Genomic DNA, 12,105 nt, shown 5'->3' on the forward strand with positions numbered 1-12,105 from the left:
TAGCTGACTGGCTTTCACCTCAGAACTCCTGAGGAAGCACCTAGCTAATTGAAAGCGGGAATGAGACTACATTTCCCATGAGCCCACGAGCCTCTTCGCCCACACAGGTTGATCTCTGTGGACGGTGGCTGGAACAGGACAATAGATTTCTTGTCAGGAATAAATGCTCTCACTGTAGCTCAGGTACAAAAGAGGAAGTGGTACTGAGTGCATGCTGAGAAGTGAGAAAGCCACTTAATGGAGCCGGCAACCAATAGAGCAAGAGCCTTGCAGCACTGGGCCAGACTTTGAGTATTTCCAACGTTGGTATTTCCCTCCAATTGATGTAGCCCAACACCACCACTGGAAAGATCTCTGGGTGTCTTACCTGGAATACTAACGTGTTGGCACAAGAGTACATAGGAGACCTACTGCTGAAACACATCGTGGAAGTTGCAGGTCAATAAATCAGTCACTGGTTTAATCCAAACACAAGAGACATCCACAAGCACTTAGATCCGCTAGCCGGTTCCCAAAGATACCTCACGCCACCCCGCCACCCCTCCCCCACGGGCGGGAGCAGCTTTCTGCCCATCCCACTTCAGCTGCCCAGATCCAACTGAACCTATAATTTAGGGAAGCCCTGGTAGCTGGGGTCGCGTTATGAAGCGGGGAGGCTGTCCGCCAAGACCAGAACATCCATATCATTAGAACGCTCACGTCGCAGTAGCACATACTGGAGATGGGAGCCCTGGAATCAATGTGGGAAATCCTACATCACTATCTCCCCTATGACGCACATGCTGCCAGCTACACATTGAAATATGAAGGGAAAAACCTGAACATGGATATAACCTGGAAGAGAATGGGATCTAGGATGAATTAGACCATGGAGGGTACATTTCATACACCTGCAATACTTCACTACTTCAATGATGACCTCACAGAGCTATAGGAAGCGAGGTATATGCTTATGTAGACTCAAGACATATTTTGAATTTGGCTGTTTCTGTGCCCTGTAGCAAAAGAGATGGGGATGGATAGGGGATTTCCTGGACCTAGACTTTCATTCCAGTCTGGGAGCTGGCCTGTGGTTCCCATGCCCTTCTGAAGTGTAAAGGTCCTATTCCCAATGTTCATTATAATTTACTCTGAGAAAGTTAGGGAGAATGCTAGAAGTTAATTTTTTTTAAAAAAAAAAATGATACAAGGAGACAAAGTATCTTGGAGTAAGGAGATGTAGAAGAGGATAGTCAGATGGAGCTCAGGCAGAACTTTTTTATAATAAGAGAAAGAGATGCCTTTCACAGCTATGAGGGTGGAACAACTTTTTTTGGCAATGATGGAAATGGTATGGTTGCAGTAAGGTGGTGTTTACAAAGACATGAATAGGAAATGTCTGTCATTGGCCATACAAAACTGCCTAATCTCCCTTCTGAGTATTATCTGGCAGCTAAATCCAAGGAGAGGAAAGGAAGTCAGTGGTTACCAAATAATTCAGGTCAGATTTTATATGCCCTGTTTCACATAACTACCCATTGACACTATTTTACAGATAAGTCTTTTGAAGTTTAGCAAGATTTAATAGCACAAATGCATACTAGTTAGTAACCAGGATGTAAACCCAACTCTGCCCAATTCCAAAGTCCATGTTCTTTTCTTTGTAAAGGGAATATCTCGATATCCTAGGCTCATTACACAATGGGAACCTGTAGGCCTATTGTGCAGTCAGCTTTTTTTTTTTCCCTGCAGTTACTATCTTTGGAAGAGAGTTAGAAGAGGTCTGCAGGGACAGGGAGGAGGCAGGGAGGCTAAGTGTGAACTGAGCAATAGCTATTGAGGCTACTTTCTGGTTAATCCCATAGAAAAATTTTTCTTCTGAATTTTTCAGGGCAAAGAGGTAAGTATATATTGATTCCAGGAAAAACTAGATTTGGGAAAGGGCCTTCAGAGTGGGATATTTTGGATGGGGGAGCAAAAGGGAGGAAAATGGCATATTCATGATGGGCCTACCCTTCTTAGGAAGCATGAGGAAGACAAGGTTGACTTTGCAAGATGTTAATTCTACAAGAGAGGATCTAAGTAAGCCAAAACTCCTGGTGACCAAAAGAGAACAACCAAATTTAGTCTCATTTAACCTAAGCAGGGGAGGAGAATGAGAATAACAGGTGAATTTCCTGATGTTAACAGGCAAAAAAAGAGCAGGGAGGGGATAGTGCATCTTCCTGATATGGGCCCCAGAGCCCAGAGCAGAGAAGGTGGCATCTATGAAGTGCGGTGCATAGGAAGTCTTGGGGTTTTTTGTTATAACACCATTTATTTAAATCTCAGGCTAGTACAAACTTCTAAATTTTTATGGGTTCTACTAGTTTTTATATTTTGTTAATTCTCATCTGAAGATATTTTTCCATTGATTTTTTCAAAGAGAATGGAAGGGAAGGTGAGAGATAGAGAGAGAAAGAAACATCGATGTGAGAGAGACACATTGATTGGTTGCCTCCCACATTCACCCTGAACTAGGGCCAGGGAAGGAGCCTACAAACAAGGTATGTGCCCTTGACTGGAATCGAACCTATGGCCCTTCAGTCCCAGGCTGACACTCTAACCACTTAGCAAACTGGCTAGGGCGCATAGGAGGGTTTTTTTGAGGGGCTGACTATGAAAAGCATGGACAAAGGTGGCGATGTCTGTATTGGCTTCAGCAGTATTTGAACACACTGTGAGACTGCGGGCTTCCAGTCCCAGGTTATGCAAGAATTCATGAATTATCTGAATTGTTTGGATGTTTAATCAACTCTGCAATTGTTTCACATGTATCTTGTTTGCTCAATTAAACCATAAATTGTTTGCAAACCAAAGCTATGCTGTTGCTATGGGCTTGTGCCAGCCTCAGGACCTGTGCCTATGGGATCTGTCCCTCTTCCAAAGTCTCCTACTTTAGTACCTGTTGCCAGACACACATCCCTCTCCTTACACATCCAGTCACTAGCCATGATTTCCACAGAAGGAGGAGGAGGAGGAAAATAAGAAAATGGAGGAGAAGGAGAAGATAAAGAAGAAGCAGAGGAAGAGGAACGCAGCAGAGGGCAGAGAGGAAGGAGGAAAAATGACAACAGAGAATATGAAATTATACCTTTTTCTTTGGCCTGAAAATCGACTAGAAGAACATCAAAGGGGTAACTTCTTTAATATTCTTTAATGATAGAACCTTTGAGGCTCAGATAAGTTAAATACTTAACCCAAATCACTATTGCTGGAGACCAATTCCAGCATGTCATAATTTCAAGAGTTTCATCAAAAGGTTGATGAGACTTGGGGACTCAACAGGGTTGAGTCACACATGTAGTCACCTGCTGGGAATGGCTAAAGGCATTTCCCCAAACCTGAAAAGGGTTTATTGATTTTGCTGTAGGCTCCTCTGACCCCCAATGCCTTTCAAAATTATCTTTTGTCTCTGGACTCCTATTTAATCTACGCACAGCCTTCTCCAGATTCCTGAGAATTCCTTGATGCTGGGACAAGAACCCCGGCAACTATATATATATATATCCTATGTAATAAAAGGCTAATATGCAAATAGACCAAATGGCGGAACTACTGGTCGCTATGACTGGCACTGACCACCAAGGAGAAGACACTCAATGCAGGAGCTGCCCACTGGTGGTCAGTGTTTTCCCACAGGGGGAGTGCTGCTCAGCCCAAAACCCTGAGCCAGGCTCATGGCTGGCGAGTGCAGGGGTGGTGGTGGGAGCCTCTCCCTTTTCTGCAGCAGTGCTAAGGATGTCCAACTGCTGGCTTAGACCTGCTCCCCCACCATCAGTTGGACATCCCCTGAGGACTCCTGGACTGCAATAGGGCGCAGCCTGGGCTGATGGGCCTCCCCCAACCCTCCAAACAAGTGCATGAATTTCTTGCACCAGGCTGCTAGTCCTGTATAATAAAAGCCTAGGTAGTGTCACATGAAGTCGTCACAAGATGGCTGCCACAAGATGGCCACCACAAGATAGCCAGTAGGGGAGGGCAGTTTGGGGCCATTGGGCTGGCAGGGGAGGGCAGTTGGGGGTGATCAGGTCAGCAGGGGAGCAGTTAGGGGCAATCAGGCAGGCAGGCAGGCAAGTGATTAGGAGCTAGCAGTCCCAGATTGTGAGAAGCATGTCCGACTGCTAGACATCCCCCAAGGGTTGGGTTGAGGGACACCCCCCTGCATGAATTTCGTGCACTGGGCCTCTTATCAATGCAGGAGCTGCCCTCTGGTGGTCAGTGCTCTCCCACAGTGGGAGTACCGCTCAGGTGACCAACCCATCAGGTGGCCCAACAGCCCGGTGGCAACCACTCACTCCCTCAGTAGTCCTGCAGGTCTAATCTCGAGAACGAGCTAGTCACCGATGGACTGGCACCACCAGCACGATCCCAACAGAGCCAGCCTTGGGCACTGGCAGCTGCTTCCCCTCCCTAGATGCCCCATAAGGAAGAAATGACAACAGCCACCAGGTGGCTCCTGACAACCAGTGTAAACGTCAGTGGGACAGATCCAGATTCATAGCTGACAAGGTTGTCCCACCCAGAGGGCAAATTGCATCCCGGCATCTCCCACCCCCCTCAGGATTGGTGCGAGACACAGGGATCATGGCTGGCAAGCACCGCTGTGGCAGCGTGAGCCTCTCCCTAACAGGACTGACTAGGTGCTAGCCAGCAGCAGGTGCAGCAGGTCAGGATGAGCAGGAGCAGCAGGCAGGAATGGCAGGCAACCTTGGACTGCTGGTTTCACCCAGTCCCTGCAGGCCATGCTGAGTGCATGAATCTGTGCACCAGACCTCTAATATATATATGAAAGAGGATTCAAAACCATGACTGAGTCCTGCATTTCCCAGGTTTTTAACTTGTAAACTTCTATTCTCTTGCTTAGGTGACTTTTGGGTTTATGCAATCAGGAGAGTGGTGAATACACTGCTATTTGGCCCAAATTTATTTATGTTGAACTTTCTACATAAGCAAAAAAATTAACATATTCTATAGGCCCAAAAACATCATGAAAACAAAACCATAAAAATATTTGTAAATCTATAATAATAAAAGTGTAATATGCTAATTAGACTGGACAGCTGAACAGCCTTCTGGACGAAGCCTGGGTTGCAAGGACCGAGCCCCTTGCATGAATTTCATGCATCGGGCCCCTAGTTATATTATAAAAGTGGTCAATATTCTTGATATGTAAAGAGCCCTTACAAAAGAATGGGCTAAAAATATGAACACTTTGTGTGTGTGCATGTGTGTGTGTGTGTGTGTGTGTGTGTGTGTGTGTGTGTGTGTTAATACAAAGAAATTATCAAATGATTTTAAAATCAAAGATTAGTTTTGGAAGGAGGAGGAAATACAAACAAAGATTAGTTTTGGAGGGAAGAGGAAATATAAACATGTCTACATTATTTTTTACAACAAGCATGTATGCCTGTCACATGTCTTAGAGAGTTCTGAAAATGACAGAGGATTCTAGAAATGTTTTCTTTACTAAATAGATTTCCAGACAGATCTCTCTTCTGTGTTAGAGCAATGAGCTTTCCCTCATTCCTTCTTTCTCTCTTTTGTATGAGATATTTAAGTTTCATTTCTGGCTTTGATTAATAGCTTAAATTTTGCTATGTTTTATAAAATTCCTCTAATAAATAAAAATAATTTTACAAAGAAAGAATACATATGGCAGGCATGAGTTTTCAAACCACAATAAAGCACTCAAGTATACTTGGAGTAGTACTATGTGTAGTTTTCTATATTGTAACTGAATCAAATTTCCATTTTGAATCCCAAGTTGGTTGTGACTAGGAAGGGTAAATTTACCCTAATTCAGGGTAAATTCAATTTCTTCTTGGTTTTCTTAGTTAATGTATGATAAATTCAATCAACTTATGTGTTTCCATGTCTCATCATATGACATCTAAATTCTCAGAGCTTATATAGTAGCTTGCTATTTACTGTCCTTAATGATATTTCCCAAGATATTCAAATTCCCATCTAAACCTCAAACATTTGGTTCATGTTGCCATGCTTCAGCCTTTTATCTCCACCATGTGACTGATTCAGGATATAGGTACTATTACTGAGCTAACTTTTGTGCCTTCCTGGGAACACAGAAAACTTGGACTGTGTTGCACACCTCTGAGGGATGTGGGAAACTCAGTGGGGCTACCTGAGGCCTTCTCTGGCCCTCATATGAAATAAAACTATCTCTATTATACTATACCCACACTATGGTGACATCTAGAATTCTTGTGAGGTGATGGCGTTTCAGGTATCCAGACAGGGAGAGGTAAATAATACAAGGTAAAAGGTATACGCAAGGGGGCAGGAAATATGTACGGTAATAGTTCATCTTGCTACTTTTCCTACCCCTAGGAAATTCTTGTTCCTTTACAAAGAAATATATATTTCTCAACTAGCTATCACGCTTTTAAAAAAGTTGGCAATGAAGTTGCTGTCCAAAGTTTGTGTAGAATAGTACTTATCATATGCAAATCAACAAGTAGGTGTCATTTTCCACAGGGTTCCCTTTTGTTGCGTGTATAAGGCTGGATAATTGGTAAATTCTTCAAATCTCTCATTTAAGGGTAGTTACTTGTTCTTCTAGGCCTAACTGCTGCCAGACAAATCATTCATCCTTAATCCTCCTATCCATAATTCAAAGATGCAATAAAAGTTCTCCACCTCTAGGACTTAAATTCCAGTGTAAATGGATTTAGCTCATACTGAATTGATTGAGAAAACCCTGAAGTGACTGAACTTACCTTCAATTGTCAAGATTAGTTTTCTGCAGAATGCGGCTCAAAATGCATACATACTAAAATCAGTTATATGAAAACAGAGATTTCTTTACCAACTAAGTTTTATATCCTGAAAATATATACCCACTAAAAATCAATAAAATTTATATCTAAAGAACAGTTTGTACGGTATCTCACCTTGAAAAATGGTTATGGTTAGGAAAAGATTAGAATAATATGCACTCAATTTTACTTGCTGGTGACTGCCAAAATCTATAATTTATCCAATAATTCATTCATTTAAAAATATTCATTGTGTATAATTATGTATCAGGCACTGGAAATTCAATTCTATAGCTTCATCCCATAATTTATTTCTCCTAAATTCCAGACCCATATAATAAACTTCCTATTATACAAGCCCAAGTGAGAAAGATAAATGTTATTATCCAACTGAATGACTATGAACCCACATGTACTGTACCAAACAAGTTTAGACCAAACTTAGCCCTCAATCCTAAAAGTTCACCATGTAAAAGGGAGGCTGTATTGCAGAGTGGAGAGAGCTTAGGCTTTTAAGACAGACATAACTGGTTTTGAACTGCTCTGCTTCTTATTAACTGGAAATTTGGAAAATATAATTAATTTCTCTCATCTTCACAAAGTATACATAGTGAAAAGATAAGCGATAAAAGAGATCCTGGTATCTACTAAACAACATTTTTTTAGTGGAAAATTAGGTAAAGTACCTAACAGGGTTTCTGATCCATACTAGGCACTCAGTAGAAGTTTACTTCCCATCCCATTCCCTCCCTTCTGTAGCAGAGTTTGCATTACCAAAAATGAAATAGCACAACTATGTGATAAAAAGCATTGAGGGTGGCTAAAAATAGAACAAAAACAATGCACATTTACATTATGTAGAAAATACAGTACCTTCTTTGTTATATTTGTCTAAACAACATGAAATTGCTGGTATTTGGTCATTTTTTACCTACAAAAACAATTTAATATCTTTCAATCTAATAGAATTTGTGTGTTAAGTTGAAAGAGAGGGACAATCTTCACCATTTTCTGCTGAATTGATTCTTTTCCCTTTCCCCTTTATGGATCTCAAAGTAGACATCGAGACAGTACAGGAACCCTGGACAGTGTTACTCAGTGATTAGAGTGTAGGTCGGCCCTCCAACTAAAGGGTCACAGGTCGTTGTTGAGCAAGTACCTGGATTTCAGGTTCCTCCCCCACCCAGTAGGGGAGGCAACCAATCTATGTGTCTCTCTCACATCGATGTTTCTCTCTCCCTCTCTAGTTCCCCCCCTACCTCCCTCCCTTCCATTCTATTTAAAAACAATGGGAAAATGTCCTCCAGTGAGGGTTAAAAAACAAACAAGCAAAAAGAAAGTATAGGATGTTAAAGAGAGATTTGGGAGAGATGCTTGAATTCCAGGACTGGGAGCATCACTGATGACAGGAACTTGGGTGAGTAATTTCCCCTATTCTAGCCTGGACTGATCATCAGGATGAAATTGGGTAGCCTACGCAGCCATATCCTGGACTTTTGTGCAGACCCATGAAACTCAATCTGGGCAAGCACTCTGGGTTCTCAGTTGGAAGATCTGTAAAGGCCAAGGAATTATTTTAACAGAAATTAGTTTGAAGGAATAATAGAGCACTACACTGTAGGCACTCAAATGGCAATTATTTATAAATTATCAACAAACACTTGTAAAACACAAATGACATCCAATGGATATGGGTCCTGCCCTCTATAGAATAAAAAGAACTCATGTGAGCTATGCCTGCTAGTACGCTATGAGCTTTCTATATGCTGTATCCTTTAATACTTAAAGTAAGCCAATAAGGTGACATTTATTATTTCAATTCTTCAGATGAGAATTCTTACATTTCATTAATTGAAACTTACAGAATGTAAGTGACAGAGCCCAGATTCACATCTGGCCTTTCCATTTCTTTCTCTACTCTGTGCTCTTTCCTCTCAAGGACATTGGCATGGGGCAAATAAAGATCCTTGAATGTCCAGTTTTTGGCCTCTTAGCCCAATGACAAACATGGCATGTCTGTTATCTCCACCACCAAGAAATCAAGAAATGTTGAGTGAGTGTACATGGGTGTACAACACAGCATGCAGAGGAAACAATGTGACCAAAGACAGGAAATTCAAGAGGATGTTTGGCCTGTTTGAGAACTGGAAACTGGACTGCTGGACTGGACACTACATAAAAGAGTTCTTTGGACTAGGATGGTCCCATCACTCAAAAACCCAACTATGTATCTCAGGCAACAGTATAGCACAACTGGAAACCAAATTTGTAAAACTTAACACTTTTTTTCCTTTTTAAATTAAATTTATTGTAACATTGGTTAATAACATTTTATAAATTTTGGCTGTACATCATTATCATATGATATCTGAATGCTCTATTGTGCGCTCAGCACCCAAAGCCTAGTCTCTTTCTGTGACCACATATTTGACCCCCTTTACCATCTTAGTCCTCCCTCACCTCCTTTCCTCTCTGGTAACCAGCATTCTTCTGTCTGTATCTATGAATTTATTTGTTTTTTCATTTACTGCTTTTTGTTTTATAGTCTACATGTGAGTGAAATCATACGGTTCTTAATGTTCTTCACTATCAGTTTCACACTCATAAATTAGTTCAAAATTGAAAAGCAAATTTAAATAGAACCAAATATGGGTTAGATATTACATTGGATCTTTATATTTACCTAGAGCAGATGGGCAAAATTTAGAGGAAATAGCTTTCTCTTTTTTGCTATCCTCTAGTTCAAATTGTAAGTTGAATTATCTCATCAGAATTGTGGAACATGTCCTCCTTATTCTTCATCAAACTCCCCTGGCTTAATAATAATGGACTGGAAGATTAAAACCTCATCAGTGGTGGTGGTGGTGGGGGAATGTGCTTATTTCTGTGGTCATCCAGAACAAATCCTGCTCTTTATTTCTCTGTGTGTGAATATGTGTGCATGTATGTTCCTACTTAGAGCAGTTCTGTGTCTTTCTCTTTCTCTGTTGTTGCTCTTCTCTCAAAGTTTCTCTTTTGTTCTCTAATTTAGGTATTTATCAGAGAAGTTAAGATAAAATATAAGTAGATACAGAAAATCATACCTAGACTGACTTCCTTGGCAGTTCTGTGCAATATGTCTTGATGTCAACCTTTGCTGATGAGGAGTGGACACACAAAATGTTGATAGACATTATAGCATTAAGCTAAGACATAAAGCAGATGGCACATAACATTCTAGAGATATAAGTCCAGGAATAAAAGAGAGAACTTTAAGATTAAAAAAAAAGTGGAGTTTCCACAAAGCCAAGATTTGAATTCTGACTCCCATTTAAGCAAAATGGAGTGTTTGTTTGTTTTCCTTATCCAGAATATTCCCATTCATTTATCACTTTATTAATTCTTATATTATTCCCAACTAGTATCTAGTATTCTGTGCTTTTCACTGGAGGTTCTGCTGACATTTTTGCTGATGTTTTTAAGTTGCCACAATAGCTTTTGTATATTGGTATCATTTTTCCTTAACAAATCAAAGAAAGATTCCAAAATTCAAAATGACCACTGAGAGAAAAGGCCTTTTTATTCCCTCATTTCTTTTCCAAACTTATTCCTATAAACAAACAACTCCTCAGAACAATTCTGGTAGTCAGAGACATCGTTTGTAGACATGAAGCTCCAAACCCACCACCTGTCCCTGCTGTGGCTCATAATATAAACATAGACCCTTTGTGTAGCCTGTTTCCTAGAACTTTAAAATATAACTCACAGCTAGTGTCTTCCTTCTGAGAGTCCCTGTGTATGAGTTTCTCTTCAATGGAGTGATCCAGAGAGCCCATGGTCTTGCAAAGCTTTAATGAATTTCCAATCTTAAGAGCCTTCACAAACTTACAAACATATTAGTTCCTCCCAGCACCATTCCTCCCAGATTCCTACAATGTCCTAAGGAACATCCCCTAATTCACTTCAAGCATCTGCCACAAAATTCCCATCCCCTTTCCTCAGCCTCATCTACAGGCAGTCATATTTTCCTCTCTCCTAAACATTTGTATTCTGTTAAGGAGTCCTCATGCCTCAGTCATTCATATCTGTGAATTAGATGTTGCTTGCCTCAATAACTAAATGGTCAACATTCAATTGCCTCTCATCTAGGTTTGCTATTGTGTATTTTTGTTTGTTTACTTTTAAAATATTTTTATTTTTATTTTTTAAATATATTTTATGTATTGCATATGTGTCCTTATACCCTCATTGCCCACCCCCCCACACCCTGTTGTCTGTGTCCATTGGTTTTGCAGAAAGAAATAAGGGTTGTGTAAATCTCTTAAACCTATTGTCCCTAGGAAGACTTTACCTCATTGAGATTGAAGGTACTAGTCCTCAACTTTGTGTGAACAATTCCAGAAGAATAGAGGGTGAACATAAAGAAGAAAACAATTAATATAGAATTTGTTAGGCTGACCATGGAATGAACCAGCTGAAATAGTTATATTGGTTGATCTAAATGTGTTTTGACAATCTAGCCCAGGTGTTGGCAAACTTTTTTCAATAATGGGCCAGATAGTAAATATTTTGGTCTTTTGGGGCCATATGGTCTGTATCAACTACTCAACTCTGTTGTTGTAGTGCTAAAGCAGTGTGGATGTGTTCCAATAAAACTTTATTCACCAAGACATAGGATGGACTTGATTGGCCTACAGACCATAGTTTACAAATTCCTGATCTAAAAGGTAGTATAATCTATAAGTACACATGCCTGCATACCCAAGTAATCAATATTCAAATCCTAAGTGTTGGTTAAGAATTGGAACTTGTATTCCTCAATTTGGTTCCTATCATATCAGTGATTAATGTTATAAATGTTATTAATGTGGTTTTTTGTGTTGATGCAGAGGTTCCATGGGTACTTGTAAATTACTACAATATTCCTTGGAAGCTGTAATCATTATCTCTTCACAAGTAGAGAGAAAAGGTTTAGGATATTAAAGGGTACACAATATATTATACAGATGATGGATTATAGAATAGTATCCCTGAAGCCTAAATAATTTTATTAACCAACATTACCCCATCTATACTAATAATAGAGGGATATGCAAATTGTCCGGGATGCCATCACAGTAATAGTAATGACCAAACAGCAGACTGTGTGGGGTGACCAGGCCAGTGGGGGGCGGGGATGTGAGGGGCAACCAGGCCAGCAGGGGGAGCAGTTTGGGGGCAAGATCAGGCTGGCAGGGGAGCTCAATTAGGGGCAATCAGGCAGGCAGGCAGGTGAGCAGTTATGAACCAGCGGTCCCAGATTGTGAGAGGGATGTCAGCATTCCTTTTC

General features: G+C 40.7%; 1 pseudogene; it reads left to right on the plus strand.

Annotated features, from left to right (window-relative positions):
• LOC102764195 overlaps nucleotides 1-934 on the plus strand; it is a 1,763-nt pseudogene extending 829 nt beyond the window's left edge.
• The last annotated feature ends 11,171 nt before the right edge of the window (nucleotides 935-12,105 follow it).

The sequence above is a fragment of the Myotis davidii genome, unplaced genomic scaffold (assembly GCF_000327345.1).
Source record: "Myotis davidii unplaced genomic scaffold, ASM32734v1 scaffold1172, whole genome shotgun sequence".
In the NCBI taxonomy this organism is placed as follows: Eukaryota; Metazoa; Chordata; class Mammalia; order Chiroptera; family Vespertilionidae; genus Myotis; species Myotis davidii.